The 17500-nt window shown below is 36.1% G+C and overlaps 2 protein-coding genes across 5 annotated transcripts in view; one reads left to right on the forward strand and one right to left on the reverse strand.

Annotated features, from left to right (window-relative positions):
* NUDT7 (nudix hydrolase 7) overlaps nucleotides 1–5447 on the reverse strand; it is a 169579-nt gene extending 164132 nt beyond the window's left edge. Inside the window, exon 1 of one of the 3 annotated variants that reach the window (XM_044081811.1) lies at nucleotides 5337–5447. The gene's annotated coding sequence lies outside the window, so the exon portion shown is untranslated. Of the gene's footprint in view, nucleotides 1–5186; nucleotides 5300–5336 lie in introns of those variants that run through there. The other 2 variants (XM_044081812.1, XM_044081810.1) reach the window with 2 other exon arrangements.
* A 115-nt stretch (nucleotides 5448–5562) lies between these two features.
* BOLA3 (bolA family member 3) overlaps nucleotides 5563–17500 on the forward strand; it is a 448482-nt gene continuing 436544 nt past the window's right edge. For both annotated transcript variants that reach the window (XM_044081813.1, XR_006366077.1), the window contains exon 1: nucleotides 5563–5706. The gene's annotated coding sequence lies outside the window, so the exon portion shown is untranslated. The remainder of the gene's footprint in view (nucleotides 5707–17500) is intronic.

Here is a 17500-nt window from a genome sequence, read left to right on the forward strand (position 1 = left end):
TGTCCTACATAAAAAGAACCACTCTGGCTACTGCCATATATATCACCCACTCACTCATGCAAGTTATAAAATGTCTAATATCATATACTTTGTTGTGTTGACTGAAGTGAATGACTTTGTTTTAGAAATAACTTTGCAATAAATACAATGTCCACAAAAAGTACTTTGGCATGAGGCGAAACTTTGGTTTGTTGAGTGTGGCGGAACATGTCTGCCATTAAAGGATGGCATGGTACTTTCCAGAGTGTTGTGATCATTTATTTCAACCTATTTAGGCTAAATTCATAGTGCTGGAGGTTTGAGTTGGTTTGATTATTGATCCAAGCATTTAGGATATTGGATTATGGGAGAGTGTATATATGTATGTGTGTGTGTGTGTATATATAGATAGATTATATATATGTGTGTGTGTGTGTGTGTGTGTGTGTATATGTAAATATATATATGCATTTGAGTGATCTAAAGATGACAGGAATGTTTTTTGGAACTGCAAAGATTAAATAAGGTGCAACATTTCCTGCAGAAGTACCACAAGGCAAAGCAGAAATCATAGATTTGTGCTGCAGAGTGATGGCTGAGAGGAGCAGAGTTAGGTGAGGTGAAAAAAAGTGAATAAACAGAGCATGAAAGAATAGAAAAATAAAAAATAAAAAATCTAGTAAGGACAGTGGAAAGAATTAATATCAATGAAGGGCTGAGGAAGCGATGGTGTGCAGTACTCTGCCAAGATGAAGCATAGTGCAAAACAAAGGAGGGCTACACATGCAGAAGTGTGGCCTGGGGAACTGCAGGTGGGTGAAGGTGTGAGATATGCTGAAAACAAGGGAAATTACAAATGTAGGTTGAAGGCAAGCAGTACATAATAAAGCAACAGTGCAATTCAAAAGATAGGAAAAGAGGAGGAACACTGCACGTAAAGGAAGATAAACAGAACTAAATGTATGCAAGGGAAAGGGGGATCAGAGAGCAGAAAGAACAGGTGGGGCGGAGTTCTGATGTGGGCTGAATAACAGAGAACCAGAAAGAGGACGGAGAGTTTCAAGTTAGCAAGATGGAGAAAAAGGAAAACAGGTAGGTTCAATAAGAAATAGATGTGAGAAAATAGATAATGAAACAAGCTATAGAAGAAAGACAGCAATTACACCAGAAGTGAACACAGTAGAAGTCCTTGAACGAGGTCACCAGGCTAAGTGGGAGGAAAAGGTCTCAGTCTGATTCAGGGAACAGATGAATTAGAGTTGGTAACTGGCTGGAAGTTTATGTCTGGAGGAAGTAAGATAAACAATAGTGGAGATGAAGGGCCGACACCAAAGGCAGGGTAGGTCTACACCTAGTAAACAAATTATCTATCAGGGACAATGGCTGAAAAAGCACTAGAAAAGACCAGAGAGTTAGTTAATTTGCAAGCTGTTATTTTCAAAAGTTCTCTCAGTGCCAAAGGTCAGCAAGGAGAGGATTAGCCAGTAAAATTCTCACTCCTGAAGTGGTGTTAGCAGCTGTGATATACAATACTGAAGAGTTGGGGAGGATGTGCAAGGATGGGGAATTATTTAGCAGGAAACTCCAACACAAAACGTCCAGCACCAAGGTGAAATCATAGAATTTTATTGTGGCAGCTCCAGCAAATGGTGTATTAATACACCATATAATACAAGCAAACTGGTTTCGGCAATGATATGCCTTCCGCAGTCCAATAACAAAAACTGAAAGCACATAGTGTAATTAAATAATCACACCATCAAAATACAAGCTTGTCATTGGATAATTAAAATTGCTCATTTAGCCCAGGTTTGAACAAATCCCCCAACCTCATGATGTTTGGGGACAAACTCGTAGGGTGTATACCCTGTGGCCATTGCTCAGCATGCAGCCATGCATTGAAGAATAAACAATTCACCAGTAAAAACACATCTATGGTGTATGATATTCTGTGTTTTAGTAACTGTAGCACTGATTGGGTCATATATTTAGCTACTTGTTCTGCTTTTTATGTGGGGCAGACTTCTAGGTCACTGAGGATTCAGATATCCGAACATCTCAGTGACATTAGGAACAAAAGGATATCCAATTCCTTATATAAACATAATATAACTCATACCACTGCTCAGTTTAAATTTATTATAATTGATCGGGTTACTGGATGTATAAGACAGGTTGGCATACCACTTTAAATAGTAAAGAATCCAGTTTGATCATTAGGTTGCAGGGGGGGGTTCAAATCTGGACTAAATGAGTAATTTTAATTATCCAGTCAGTGACAAGCTTGTATTTTGATGGTGTGATTATTTAATTACACTATGTGCTTTCAGTTTTTGTTATTGCACTGAAGAAGGCATATCACTGCCAAAACCGGTTTGCTTGTATTATATGGTGTATTAATACACTATTTGCTGGAGCTGCACAATAAAATTCTAAGATTTCACTTTGATGCTGGACATTTTGTGTTGGAGTTTCTTGTTTATTGGTCCGTGCACCTGCCGCACATGCGGTTATTCCTGTGTGCTTCTTGAATTATTTAGCAGGAACAACATTTATCATAGCTGTGAAGAAATCAGACACTGTCATCTGTACTAACATTTCTGGATGACGTTTTCTGCATGATTTCAGATTAACCTGTGTATTATATGCCAGCATGACTAGCTATGATATTGTAAATAAGTTCTTACATGTTGATTTATAAAGACTTGAACAGTGTCCTTTTACATTTCTAACTGAATATTTGTGAAGAAGATTCTAAATGCAAACCATCTTAGAATCAGCTGATCTGCAGACGATGTCATCGGAATGTTCAGAGTTGTTTTGGGTTACTGTCAGAGGCTGAAAGACAGGAAGGAACTTTAGTAAACAGCTGTTAGTTGATTTTCAAAATATGAAATGAAAATTAGAACTGGAACAGTTGTGATAGTTGAGCTAGTCTATAAAACAGCCATCTGAAGTCAGAATTGTTGTCAGTTTACAGCGTTACAGTTGCCAGTTGTTCACAGTTGTACTGTGTAGTGGGCACCCAAAAGGACTCACCAAGAACTATAAGCCTGCCTTTGCTCTGCTGTAATAATTTAGTATAGTACAGAGACAGTGTTGTTTAGTCAGATAGGAAAATTATAACTAATCAGACAGAGATTTTCTAAATGTTGGATTTCTATCCTTCAGTATTAATTTCATTTTCCTGGTGAATTACTTCAGTTTGTTTTTTGGAAATTACTGTTTTATATTTTTTAATGATTTTGCTCATTGTTAAATATTTTATTAACTTACATTGTGTGTGGTCAATCTGTTTTCTTTAATGATTGGAAAGTGCTTATACGTGCTTCGATAACTACTCGGGCCACTCCCAACAGTGTAAGGCATATCAGAGCAGCAAAACGTGAGGCTGTTATACAGAGTAATGCAAGGTGTTTGGATAAAATATGGTGGAGCAACACATGAAAATCACATAAAAATAATGTGGAACTTATTAAAACTTGGGCAAGTGATAGAAGGATTTTGACTACTGTGATTCATGGAGCTAGAACATGTAGAACGGATAGGAAATGGACAGGGATGACTGTATATGTAAAATAAGGAAATGGATGCAACATGCTGAATGACAAGGAGACATAGGGGACAGATGCTCATGAAAAAACAAATTAACATAAGCTTCCTGGCTATAAAGTCTAAAGGAAATAAAGGAAAGCACTGATATTCAATGCTTCACATGGATGAGTGCTCTTGAGTTTTAAGATTAAGCTACAACAGTGAGTAAAGGTCCCCAAACCCAACACCTCTACAGACATCCCACTGTTCTCATGCTTCTTTTACTTTTGAACTGTAATTCTTTTAAATTCATAGCATTTCTTAACCTGGTCAGGTTTCTGTATCCTTATGTCTTACTTGCTACTAAATCTTTCCATTTTAGTCACACTGATGGTCCTCACCGAGGTTGTAGCTAAGTATACACAGTGTACTCAAATAAGTAAATTTTTTCTGAACATCTCTTGGAAACTTCAATACTCAAAAAGCACAGAATGTTTAGAACTGCGTAAACAAATATTTACATATAGAAGTACAGAAAGAATGCTTGTGTAAAAGTAATACATCTCTAAAATAGTTTTTATTGGTATAAATCCTAACATTTGAAAACAACTTATCACTTTGTTATATGTCTGGTGGTAGCATTTTGAGGAATGAGTACAGTTTTAAGGTTGGTGGTAGCAGCAATAATATTAAGTTTGACTACAAAATATTAAATTTCTGTCTACACCCCTGGTCCCCACTTCCCTTAAATGGGCACTGGTAGGTCTTAGTTGCTTACCTCCAGAATCAAGGATGCTTTGTTTAAAATATTAGGACTACAAACTTCAGACGTCAACAGAACTCTTGAATGTGAATTAACGTGTATTTTTTTAAAGTAAAGGAAGTCTGCTGTCTATTAAAGGTGTAATCCACCACAGAGCATCCCCAAATTGCCATTATTAGGAAGCGATAGGATGGTTACAACAAAATTTTCAGCCCAAATCAGAGCCCCCCCAAACAACAGTGTTCATCTCACAGTGTATTGTACTAGAGACTACTACTGAAGGACAGCATATCTTATAGCTTTCAAAGTTTTACCTGGAGACTTGTAAGCAAAGCTCAAGTTAAACAAAGCAAAAGTCCGTTACTCTGTTTTCCACTACTCTGTTAACGTCACGTTCTGTTTTATAATTTCTCTTTACAAGCTTAAGACGTTTATTTGCCCCTCCTAAACTTCCTTACTTTGGGAGAGAACAATGATGTTTGCAATAAATAAATAGAGTCCGACATTATAGTTTAAAACTTCACTACTCTTCAGAAAACAGGCGTTAATGGAATCCTACAATTCTGTCAATTTTCTATTCGACTAGTATTTATATTTAAACTTGTTCCATCGCCCTCCTGATTTATGGACTTTATCAACGATGCCCACCACTGCTATGCCACCAACACATACCACGCCTTTAACGTAACATGGCGCGGCTAGGTCCATCAGAAAATACACATCAATTCAAGTAGGACTCACCATAATGCAGTGCAACACACCTAAACGCACGCTCCCTACTTTCCCGTAATAATAAATAAATACAGAAGTTAACTAGAACTACGTTCACTATATTTCTTTTTTTTTTTCTTGAGCTACTTATTTAATGCTACAAAATAATAAATATCAAATACTCAAGACCATAAATTACCTCAGAAATGAAACTGTGGTAACGAATATTATAGCCAACCCAAAGCAAAATCACAACTATTACAATAAATTCGGTGTTCTATTATAAATTTTAGCTACTTATTTAATGCTACAAAATAATAAATATCAAATACTCAAGACCATAAATTACCTCAGAAATGAAACTGTGGTAACGAATATTATAGCCAACCCAAAGCAAAATCACAACTATTACAATAAATTCGGTGTTCTATTATAAACAGGAAGACAAGACTTAATTCGTTTCCACGCTTCCTGGATGTTAATAAAACAAATTCCGAGGTCTGACATCCAGACGCACAAAGTATGACTGCCTACATTTTCTTGTTCAAGGTTTGTTAGTTTTTGGTATGTCATAATACTGCACCATTCATAGAGCGTGTGTAAAGGAAAGTGCCGGTGTGAAGGGTCAATGAACAAGTAGTGGTTTGGTTTGTGCATGTTTTGGGATACCATTTGCTGAGTGATTTATATTAAATTTCAAAGTCTGTAGAGGTGTTAAGGTAAGTTCCTAATTAAGCAGTAGGGAGAATAATGAGTTGATAGCAGACGTTTGTTTTATTTATATATATTTTATGAAGTGTAAACCGGCTGAAATTTTAAAATGTAAGTAAACCTTAGTATCCATCTCTTTTTGGTCGTTGTCGGTGCGAGTCTTCTGCGGGTAGACAGTCGAAGTTGCGTTGGGTATACATATGTTGTACAACCTTAACTGCTGAGTAATATCAAACACATTCACTGATAATGTTGGGTAGCAGTGTAGAGAGTGTCACGCGATCCATTTGGGAGTTCTCCAAATGGAAGGACACAAGGAGATGAAGGTTACCCGATGAGATGTTTGCAGTGTTGTGTAACCGTGGGGCACCACACTGTATTTAGGAATTGTTTATTGTTGCCCCTTTTTTTAGAATGCATTCCTTCCTTAACTCGATTTATGGTTAAGGAAGGGGTTGCTTATCAGTTTGGGTGTATTGTAAACGGTTTAGTGGCTGGCTAGAAACTGCAAAAGATTTAGTCCTTACGCTTTCATACTGTTTGCATGTGCACGAATGGTCTAGTTTTTTCCAGTAAATTTTAGTGACGGAAAGGTAGAAAATTTGCACGATGTGGTTCACATTTCTAAAATAAAATAAAAAAAAAAACAAATTTTATATATATATATATATATATATATATATATATATATATATATACACACACACACACGCGCTCACACTCTGTTACAACAGTTTTAAGTCGAGCATTGATGAAGTGGATATGTGTGTGACTGTGCACAGTACACACACACCCTACACGTGACACAAGCATATACCACCACACCACAGGCTAAGTGCGTAAAAATATTTAATTCTCAGCTGTCTCTGATTTTGATTCCAGTTTTAGCTCTCTACCTAGGGTTGCCACCTTTTCAAATGGCCAAAGTGGGACATTTTCGGAACACACATCAGATTTTACAGGCCGACACATACCCATGGTCAGTACAAAAGATAGAACTTTACTTTTTTGCCTAAATAAAAGCTTATTCCTGTAGCGGTTTAGTTGCTTATTCTGTTTCTTGTAACATTTAGGTATTTTAGATACAGAAATAATTATTTTATGCAACTATTACATAACATATGGGACATAATTATGTCCTACAATCTCAGGACATTTGCCATTTTTAATATTTTTTGTCAGGACACAACTGCCCAAAGAGGGACTGTCCCTCGCAAAGTGTGACAGGTGGTAACCCTATCTCTACCTCAGTAAAACTGATACCTTTTGGAGAAAAGATAATGAATTACACTGACAGTAAAAAGAGTTTGCCTTTCTTTTTCTTTAGAAAATATTAATTTATATTTTCTTAATTTATATTTTCTTATTCTGTTAGTGCCTCCTGTTAATACTACAAATACTTTTAAAAGTGCCCCTGGCTGTCATTAGTTGTTTCTGGATTTATCCCCGATTGCGAAACTTGTCCCTGATTTGTTGAGGGCTTTGTGCAGGCCTGTGTGTTCAAACATTGTTTGCTGCTTAAGCTGTGGTTTATTAACACCCTGCATAACCTGCATCACTCTGTTTAGCAGTGCTTTTGCTTATCCAGTTTTTATACCTTCATAATATTCTAATCAGTATTTTGTTCTCTATTCCGGTTCAGAAAAAAAGGGACTATTACTCCCTCTTATTGCTGACATTCTTGGTGCATGTGAGAAGTAGTAGGGTATAGCATACACAACACATGGTGGTTTTCCAATCTGCTGTGTGACTTGGTAACAGCTGTATTTGCTACAGATGTGGAACAATGGTAACAGAAGATTTACCCATAGCCCTTAACCTTCCATTTCAAAAAGTGAAGAACTCCACCTATTATAATGTGGAACACTTCCTAACTACTTAAGATTGGCAGCTCACATGGCTTCTAAAATGTTCATAGGTATGTACTAGGCTAATGGCCCTGGAGCCTTTACAAGCCTAACCCCAAAAAATTGCCCAGGCACCATGCCACTCGATGTTAGTTCACACTGCCCATATCCAGTAGTGCAAATCGAATGTTCCCTGGAGTGAACTTTGTGTTACCCATCCACTCATCAAGATCTCTGTTGAAGAGGGCCAGTGAGGTGCTCTGCTTGACATGAATGGGAAGCTTATTCCAGAGTATGAGCAGTCTTTGGGAGATGAACCAGTCCCTCCAGTATGTTCTGTTAATTGTGGTAATGAGGTTGTGATCTTTTGAGCGTGTGGCATGGGGGGCTTGGGATTTCTTTAGGTGTGGCATTTCAAGTAGGGCTGGGTCAGGCATGGCTTTGTAAGTCAAGCAGAGATCATCTCTAAGTAGACTATAAGAGACTGAGTACAGCTGAAGTTTCTTGAGTCTGTCCATGTAGGGGCATGTGTTTAAGGCCTAGGATTCTTTTTGTGAGGTAAGTTTGTGGCCTCTCCAGCTGTTGTAGGTGTCTGGTCCGGTACATGACAAACTGGGAGTTATATTCGATGATTAGTCTAATGAGGAATGAGTAGAAAGGGGTAATGACCTCTTTCTTCCTAGATGCGAAACCTTTGGTTATAAGATGTGCCACATAGGACTTTCTGACAACAGTGGCAATGTGATGGTCGAAGGTTAGGTGGCTGTCAACCTGGGTGCCCAGATCTCCTATGGCCCCTTCATTGTTTAGTGGGCTCACATCAAAGTGGTAATTCGTGGGAACTGTTTTTTTTTTTTTCCAAAGGAAATGATAATGCATCTTTTGGCATTGCTTCAGGCCATGGTCCCAACACCAGTCAGTGGTCTCAGAGAGGCAGTTTTGTAGGATGTCTGCATTACTTGGGGAGTTGATAATGATGCCTAGCTTGCAGTCATAAGCAAATTTGGTTAGCCAGAGTCCTTCTGTGATGGCCTGGACTTTTGAGAAGTAGATACCAAACAGGAGAGGGCCCAGGACCGAGCCCTGTGGGACTCCACTCGTGACTGACAGTCTGACTTGGAATCTGCAACTTTCACTGTGTGTCCTGTTTGCCACCCACATAGTGATGTAAGGATTGATGCCTAGTTTGGTGCGTTTATCATTGATACCTAAGTGACGAATGGTATCAAAGGCCTTGACCAGGTCAAGGTAGGCTGTATGCACTGCCTTACCCTCATCCACAGCCTTTGTGACTGCGTCGAAGAAGTCAACCAGGTTCAGCAGACAGGGTCTCCCATTGACAAAACCAAACTGTGTGGGGTCAAGAGTTTGGAGATTGCCTATGTCTTTTTTAAGCAGGTCTATGATGATGCGCTCCATAGCTTTGCATACCAGGCTTGTCAGGCTAATGGTGCAATAGTTCCCAGGTTCTGTAATTGGTCCCCCTTTATGGAGCGGGATGACTGTAGCAGTGCACTATTCGTTAGGGACATGACCTGAGGTAAGGCTGTGATTGAACAGGTCACACAGATGTGGTGCCAGTTCATTTTGTAGCTCATGTAGGACTCTGCCAGGGATATTATCAGGTCCCTTGGACACTGTATTCTTGGCTTTGGACAATGCAGCTTTTACTTGTGCCGCAGAAATGGTGGGTACTAGGCTTTGATCTGGTATTGTGATAGGGCCCTGGGGGGGGGGGGGGTAAAGTTGGCACTGAATCTGTCGGCTATATCTGGCTCAGTATAGGTGGTGCCATTGTGCGGTAACTCAGAGCAAATCTGGGTATTGCCTTTGAGATTTTTGATACAGCTGTAGAAGGCTTTGTGGTTGCTATTGGTGTCAGCCACAATTCTGTCTTCATAGCTGGCTTTAGAGGATTTGATAAGGGGATCTCAGCTTTTTGTTGAGACTGATGAGGGAGGTTTTCCAGTTTTGTGACTTCAGTTTTTTTTCTGCAACAGTTTCTTCCTTCTGTTGTAGAGTTTGATGACTGGGGACCACCAGATTGTCTTCCTTTTTTGGGGGGAGAGTGTCTTAGTTCTATTTGGTATGGCAAGGTCCATGCTTTTGTGTACATGCTTGTACAGTGCATTGGTGTATGATTCGGCAGTCATGCAGCTATTTTCCATTGGCATGGGTGCTGAGAAGTTAGCCACTTCTGCTTTTAGGAGCCCAAAGTCAGCTTTGGAGAAGTTTTTCAAGGTGGTCACCTTAGTGGGGGGTGTAGGTGAGATGGAGAATTTTATGGTGATCAGTTTGTGGTCAGATTTAACCAGGGAGGAACTTGACTATAGGTGTGGAGCAGTGGTCTCCTATGTTGATGATAACCAGGCCAGGGATGTTGCTTCCTCTAGTGGTGGTCAGAATGAGCTGGTCCAGGGCATTGGAATTACTAAATTCCAGAAAGCATTGGCCTTGTACATTGGTACTTAAATAGTTTTCCCAGTTGATGTAAGGTAGTTGAAGTCGCCCAGTATGAGAGTATTGGGGTGGACCTTGATAGATTCCGGGGTGCTTAGGAAGTTGGTGTTAGAGTCTAGGGACATGTTTGGGGTTCTGTAGCAGGCTATAACTTGTATTACAGTCTTACCCAGTATTAGTTGTACCTGAAGTATCTCTCATGCATTATGCTGGGCTACCAGTCTAGAGGTGTGCGTATCCTTTAAGAATATGGAGACACCACTGCCTTTGGAGTTTCCGGCTGCATTCTGGGGCCAAAAGATATGGAATGAGTTGTAGTCTGGGAGTGCAGGGGTGCTTTCTGCCTCTTTCAACCAGGTCTCCTTTACAGCACAGATGTCGATATTCTCCATTTTGAGGAGAGCTTCGAGCGAGTGCATCTTGAGATTTAGACTTCTAGCTTTGAGCAAGCATGACTGTGTTTCTTTATACTAGTAAACAGTCATTTTGGTTGTTATGATACAGTATTATTTACCATGGAGGGCAATTAAAAATATTCATAACAGTAATGTGTGTGACAAACCCTTTCATTGTGGATCTGTGAGGAATGTGTTTTTTAAGACTCAAAATGACAATCTTTTCTTCTAATGAGGTACACTTGAGAGCTTGTACTCTAGAAGGTTGTGTTTGCTGCTGTGCTCTCCCTCTTTAGACCCAGGAATGCAAAAATAAAAAAAAAAGTTTGGGAGCCTTGCTTTAGTATCAGGAAAACAAAAAAAAAAGTCACAGTATGTTGTGCAGGTGTCTTTTATTTGTCTGGTACTTGCCTGTAGTGACCAGACATAGCTCGTGTTTGTAATTCATCTTTCTTAATAGAGAATACTGGACTATCTGTGTGTGTGTTGTTTTTTTTTTCTTTTTGTAGCTGTCAGAATGTCATGGTAGTTGCATAACATCTGGGAGCTGCTGCACATAATCTCTTCTCTAGCTCTTAAATCCTTTTCTCAAGAAACATGGACAAAGCTAAAACTAATGGGTGGAAAAAGATCCAAATTGGAGATGGTTTTACTATTACTATCTTGTCATGTAAAAAGTTAGCAGAAGTAACAGGTTTCACATCAACATGCACTTTGAGAGCAGCAAGAAATGGGCAGCGAGGATTACAGTCCGGGTTGCTAAAAAGGTGTAATTGGCAAACTCTTCAGCACAAACTTTTTTTATAGTGGTAGCATTCTTTAGGTTTTATGTTTCAGCCTAGATTGTGTAACTCGCAGTAAACATAGTAAGTATTAAGGTTGTAATATTTTGTAAACAGCTTAATATCTCAGCAACCACTCAAAATTACACACATACTGTTAGTAGGACTGTTGAAACCGCTTAAAGCTTTCATATGAAGCTAAGCAGTTGTCTGTGCTGCTTCGCTGTCAAGATAGTATGACCTTTATGACAATATAAATTAATATTATATGAACGGCTATCTCTTTTTACTTGCACTAGACGCGGTCAGATATCAACACAGTTGTGTTTGCCGTTGTGTAAGCTTTAAGATGAAATCTTTTAATGCTTGGTACATACCTACAGGTATCACCCAGCTGTAATGCGTTAAGGTACTAGTACAATTGACATGAGAAGTTGACAGAGGAAACAGAATGCAAAGTAGCAAGCTTTTAATAAAGACAGTAATTAGAATTATACACTTCCTTAAGTGCAACCCATTTTCCAAAATTGATAGTTTTAGGAAACATTATGAATGATGGAGCAAACTTTTGACCAAAATCTGGGACAAGAACTTTTATCATCTTCAGCAGTAATAACAGTTGGATGATGGTGGAGAACAGTGGGCCTTGTGTAAACTCTGTATTCTGGATCTGCACTTTTGCATGCTCCATTGTTCGATATTATTGACATCAGGTCTGCCCGGAGTGCTGTGTGAGATTCAGTCCCAGCTAGTGTAACTGTTCTCTGGTGTTGCAGCATTTGTAGGGAAGGGAGCCTTAATATTAATTCTTTGAGCAGCATAACTAGTAACTACTCTGCTTCCGCAGAGTGTCCCATTGGTCTGTTTTGTCTTATGGGAATCAGTAACTGCTGTATTTTGCTGACAAAAACACCAGAAATTAAACAGTGTAATACAATATGGTCTATAAATTTCAGCTTTTGGCAGATAGTTGGGCTCAAAATGTGTGCGTTTAGTCATTGTTTAATGGTATCTGAAATTCTCATTTTGTTGCAAGAACTTGATTTGCAAAAAGCATACTTGGTGTAGAATGCTGACTGTGTGAGTAGCTTCTTGTCTGTCATTGTTGAGAAGTTATGTAGTGCTGTTAAAGTTTCAAATTATCACTATATTGTTATATTTGGATTTCAGAACTTGCCTCCTTTAAGAATGAATCCCCCACCTGTAATCTGTCTCCCAGGTGTAAAAAGTTTATCTGTTTGTTTCTGCCCTTAACCTGAATGTTTGTGCTCTTTGTATTTTCTGAATGGTCATTATATATATATATATATATATATATATATATATATATATATATATATATATGTGTGTGTGTATAATAAAAGAACATAATTTAAACACACCAAAAAAAAAAAAAAAAAGAAAAAAAAACATTTCTCAAAAATTCACACTCTTAACTCTTCTATTTTTTAAAATCTTAATCTTCTCTTCCCTAATACTCTCTCTAAAACTAAACACTATAAAATACTTTTTTTTTACCACACATTAATATACTATATATCTTTTTTTTTACATTTTTTAAACTAACAAATTACATATTTAAAAAAAAAATTTTTAAAAAAAATTTAATTTAACTATAACAATAAAAAAAAAAAAAAAATATACAACTAAAAGAAAAAAAAAAAAAAAATTTTGCTTATTAAAAAAAAAAACAAAACAAAATTAACAAAAAATCATAATGATGTAAAATAAAAAAAAAAAGAAAAAAATAAAAAAAAAAAAAAAAAAAAAAAAAAAAAAAAAAATCTTATCTTTTTAAAAATATTTTTTTTTCCACCTATTTTAAAATATTTTTTTTTTTAAAAATTTTATAAAATACTTTAATAATATTAAAAATTTTTTTTTTTTCACACAAAAATAAATTTTAATAAAAAAAGGAAAAAGGGAAAAATTTTTAATAATATTTTAAAAATTTTTCATTTTTTTACTATTTCTACATCTCAAATTTAAAAAAAATCTTTTTTTCCTACTTCATATATTTTTTTTTTTTTAATATCTCACATACTTTACTATTTTTTTTTTACAAATCTTTTTTTTTTTAATATTTTTATAATAATTTTTTTTTTTACACAGAAAAGAGATCTCCCACCACCACACAGAGGAAACTTTTTTTTTTACAATTGAGCATTTTTTTTTTTTTCCACTTTTCACAAAAAAAGAAAAAAAATATTAAAAAAAAAAAAGGAATTCATCAGAAAAAAAAAAATACCAACACTACTTCTGTTTTTTTTATTTTTTTAAAAAACAAAATTTTTATACACAAACATTTTATTTTATTTTTTTTCATTATTTTTTTTTAATTTTTTTTTTTTTCACTACTTTATACACTTTTATAACATATATTTTTTTTTATACACTCACTCTTCACTATTTTTTATTTTTTTTTTTATACTATCTTTCACCTTTATATACATATATTTTTTTCTTCTATATTACATACCCTTTTTTTTTTTTTTTACACACCCATTTTATTTTTTTTTTGCAACCACATTTTAAAACCTAACATAATACAAGTGTGCCTATTACATGGCACTTTATTTTTTACATGTGCATTCTAAAAAGATTACATTTTTTTTAGTGGAGTGCTAGCCATTATTAAAATTTGATATTATTAAAAGAGACATTATATATTTTTTAATTAAAAAACAATGGAGTATTGGCTTGTTTAAAATTTTCTTATTATAAGCTATTAAACAAAAAATGGTTTTACATCTCATAAAATTTGGGCATTTTAAATTATTTTAAGTAAAAATACTATTAACATATTTTCTGCAACACACATATGGGAGTAAAAAAGCAAGTGGCTGGAAAAAAACAAAGCAGCACATTAGCTGAAGTAAAAAAATAACTATACATTAAACAAAACAAAACACAAACACACACACATGGACAAAACACTATGCCCAAAAACAATATTTTCTATATTGACAGAAAAACCCTACACATTTTATTACTCAGATATTATCTCACAGTGTTTATTAACATATATTAACAGCATACACACACCACTGATTTACTATTATTATTAAACTTTAACATAACACACACATGTGTGTGTTGTCATATTATTATTATATATATTATATAAAGTAACATCATATTTTACACTGACACTCTATACATGTTGTGTGTTTTATTATTCAACAAAAGAGGAAACATATCTATTTTTACTACATTTACATCTCTTCTCAATAATCACTACATATTCTCACCTATCACTTACATATCTCTATACAGTACATATTTTTTTTCATATTCACTAAATAATATATAATTTTAAAACACAGCATACATTTTTTTTTTTTTATATATATATAAAATTTTTGAATTAAACAAAAAAAAAAAAAAAAACAAAAAAATGGCTTATTATTCAAAAAAAAATTAAAATGGAACATTAAATCTAAATATTCTTTACGGCCTTACCTTTTGAATGGGGGGAAATACTCTTGCCCCTTTTACTGAGAGGGGTTTATTATTTTTTCACTATTATTCTCCAAGTGCTTACTCCCCCACATACAATGAACCCCCCATTAATATTGGGCCATATAGGTTATGATACCCCCCTACCTCAAACCTAATATTAATTGAGGCCCGGGGGCACAAAAACATATTATTCATATTACATAGCATTTACAACATATTTTTTATTTCTATACAAAAAAAGATTTTACAACTTTTATATTACATAAACATATTTTTTTATTTTAAAATTTTTTTTTTAAAAAACTTTAATTTTAATTAAATTTTTTTCAAACTTTTTTAAATAAAATTTTATTTTTTTTCTACAAAAAAAAAAAAAAACCTATATTTTTTTTATATATATAAAAAACACATTTTATATATAAAATTTTAATATTTTACACACACACTTTTAATAAAAAAATATAAAAAAAATTTTTTTTAAAACCTTACACAAAAAACAACCCCCTATAATTAAAAATATTTTATTTTTTTCAAACACAAAAAAAAAAAAAAAAAAAAAAAAAACTATAATTTAAAAAAAAATTTATTTTACAAAAAACTTGTATTATATTATAAAAAAAAAAAAAAAAAAAAAAAAAAAAAAAACAGAAAAAAAAAAAAAAAAAAAAAACTTACAACTTGAGAAGGGTATTTGCACATTTTTTTTTTTGGAGAAAGAGGGTTTTTTTTTTTTGTACACCTTTTAAGGAGGAAGGAGAAAGGGCTTTTTTTTTTTTTTAAAAAAGGACAAAAAAAAAATGGAGGGTATTTGAGGAAAAAAAGAAAAAAGAGAGCTTTTGTATAGATCTTAAAAAATTAAGATGTATAGCTAAAGAAAGAAAAAAAAGCTTTTTAATTTGTTTCTCAATGTGTTACTTTTATAATCTGTAACTGTTGCAAATTGTTTGTGTAGGCTGTGATAGCCGACGCATTTATAGCATTTATAAGTGGCTTACTGTATCTGTTTCTGCTTGTTTTCTGAAAAAAAAAAAAAACCAAAAAAATATCTCTTTTTTTTCCCGCCTACTAAGCAGAATAGTCCAGTTTCAGAGCTTGCTGATCCCTGGGCTTTGTTTGCAGTTCCTGTTACTGAATCTTTACCTAATTTGGAACAGAGGAGGTTCCCTTTGCTTACCAGTGAGTGGAGTAGCATTGAGCTGCCTGTTGGCCCAGTTTTGAGAGGTTTCAGCCAGTAACTTGTAGTTTACCAGTCGGTTTGGGCCAGTACCTGGCTTCTTTCTGCCCCCTGATATAAAACGCCAACGCCGCTGCCGATTTAGAAGTTTGCGCTGAGCTGCTACTGTTGCATCACTAGGGCAGCAATCGTTAATCAGATTTAAAACTATTAGGCTACCTAAATTACTCTCTTCATATTTTCCCTTAAAACTACCCCTCATCGAACTATACTACTGATCTAATCAACGATCCTATAACTAAAAGATCATCTCTACTTGACTCCAAGTAGACTATTCTCTATCTGTTAAACCTAGCACTTGCTCCTACAGTACTTATTACCTTGATACGGCACTCTTGTCATAGATAGTACCCCAAAAGGCAACCCCCATTTCTCGTCACCCACATCCCCTCGAATCTTTTTAAAGTTTTTGTCTATCCTTCTAGCATGTCGAGGGATCAGTTGCTAGTGTCCTCTCCTGCTCAGCTGGTGAACCTAGAATATTGAGGCAATGTTACAATTGCCTCATGTACACAGACAACCCTCTCCTCCTCCCACAAAACACAAATACATGCGAGATGCAACTATACGGCCAAACTGGAGGCTGAGCTCTCTCAACATAGGACTGGCAAGACCAGTCAGGAGGAGAAGGTTACCACACACACTATAGACCCAGTCTCACATAGTACCATTACAACCTCAAATCATACACATAAACACACATAGACATACTGGAGGCTCTGATCAAAAATCTACCAAAACAGCAGAGGCCACCAAAGCAGACACCCAAACAACCACCACCTCAGAACACAACACCTGCAACACATAGACCTCACAGTCAGAGTGTCAAACAGTCACAGCCCTTAAGGCCAAACACAATGCCAGACACACTAGTCATTGGTGACTCCATAGTCAGACACACTGACGCCCCGCCACCAGACTGAGTAAGGAGAAGGTCACAGTAAGCTGTCTGTCGGGCTAGAATCCGCCACATAACGCAAGCACTCAGGTCTCTCAACAGCAGGTACAAATATGACTCAGTCATTGTCCACGCTGGTGTAAACGACCTGAGACGCACTCCTTGGACTACATGAAAAGAGACATTGAGGAGCTCTCTGATTATGTAGCCCAGGCAGGTATGACCCTGTCCTTGAGCAGTATCCTACCTTCACCAAGAATGATGCCACAATACAGAGATAAGATGATCAGCTTTAACAATTGGCTTAAACACTGGTGTCATTCAAAGGGGATCCAGTATCTGTCTGCCTGGGATGACATGCTGGACAAGCCACGCTGCTTCGTAAGGGACGGCTTGCACCTGTCACCCCTGGGATTCCGGATATTGGCAAAGGCTCTTGCCACCCCCATAGTGCCTTTTTTAGGCAAGGCTCAAATTCTAAACCTACCACCCTAGAACACAAAAAGGAAAAACTAAGGGTAATGCTGCTCAATGCCAGAAGTCTAAATCTCAAAATGCACGACTCGAGGCCCTTCTCAGTATGGGGCACATTCATGTCTGTGCTGTGACAGAAACCTGGTTCAAGGCTCCTGAGAGCACCCCAGCACTACCAGGTTTCACCTCATATCATGCTCCGCCCCAAAATCCGGACAATACCAAGAAAGGAGGGGGGTATCCATATTCA

Source organism: Protopterus annectens, chromosome 8.part1, assembly GCF_019279795.1.
Source record: "Protopterus annectens isolate FY-2018-M chromosome 8.part1, PAN1.0, whole genome shotgun sequence".
NCBI classification, from domain to species: Eukaryota; Metazoa; Chordata; order Ceratodontiformes; family Protopteridae; genus Protopterus; species Protopterus annectens.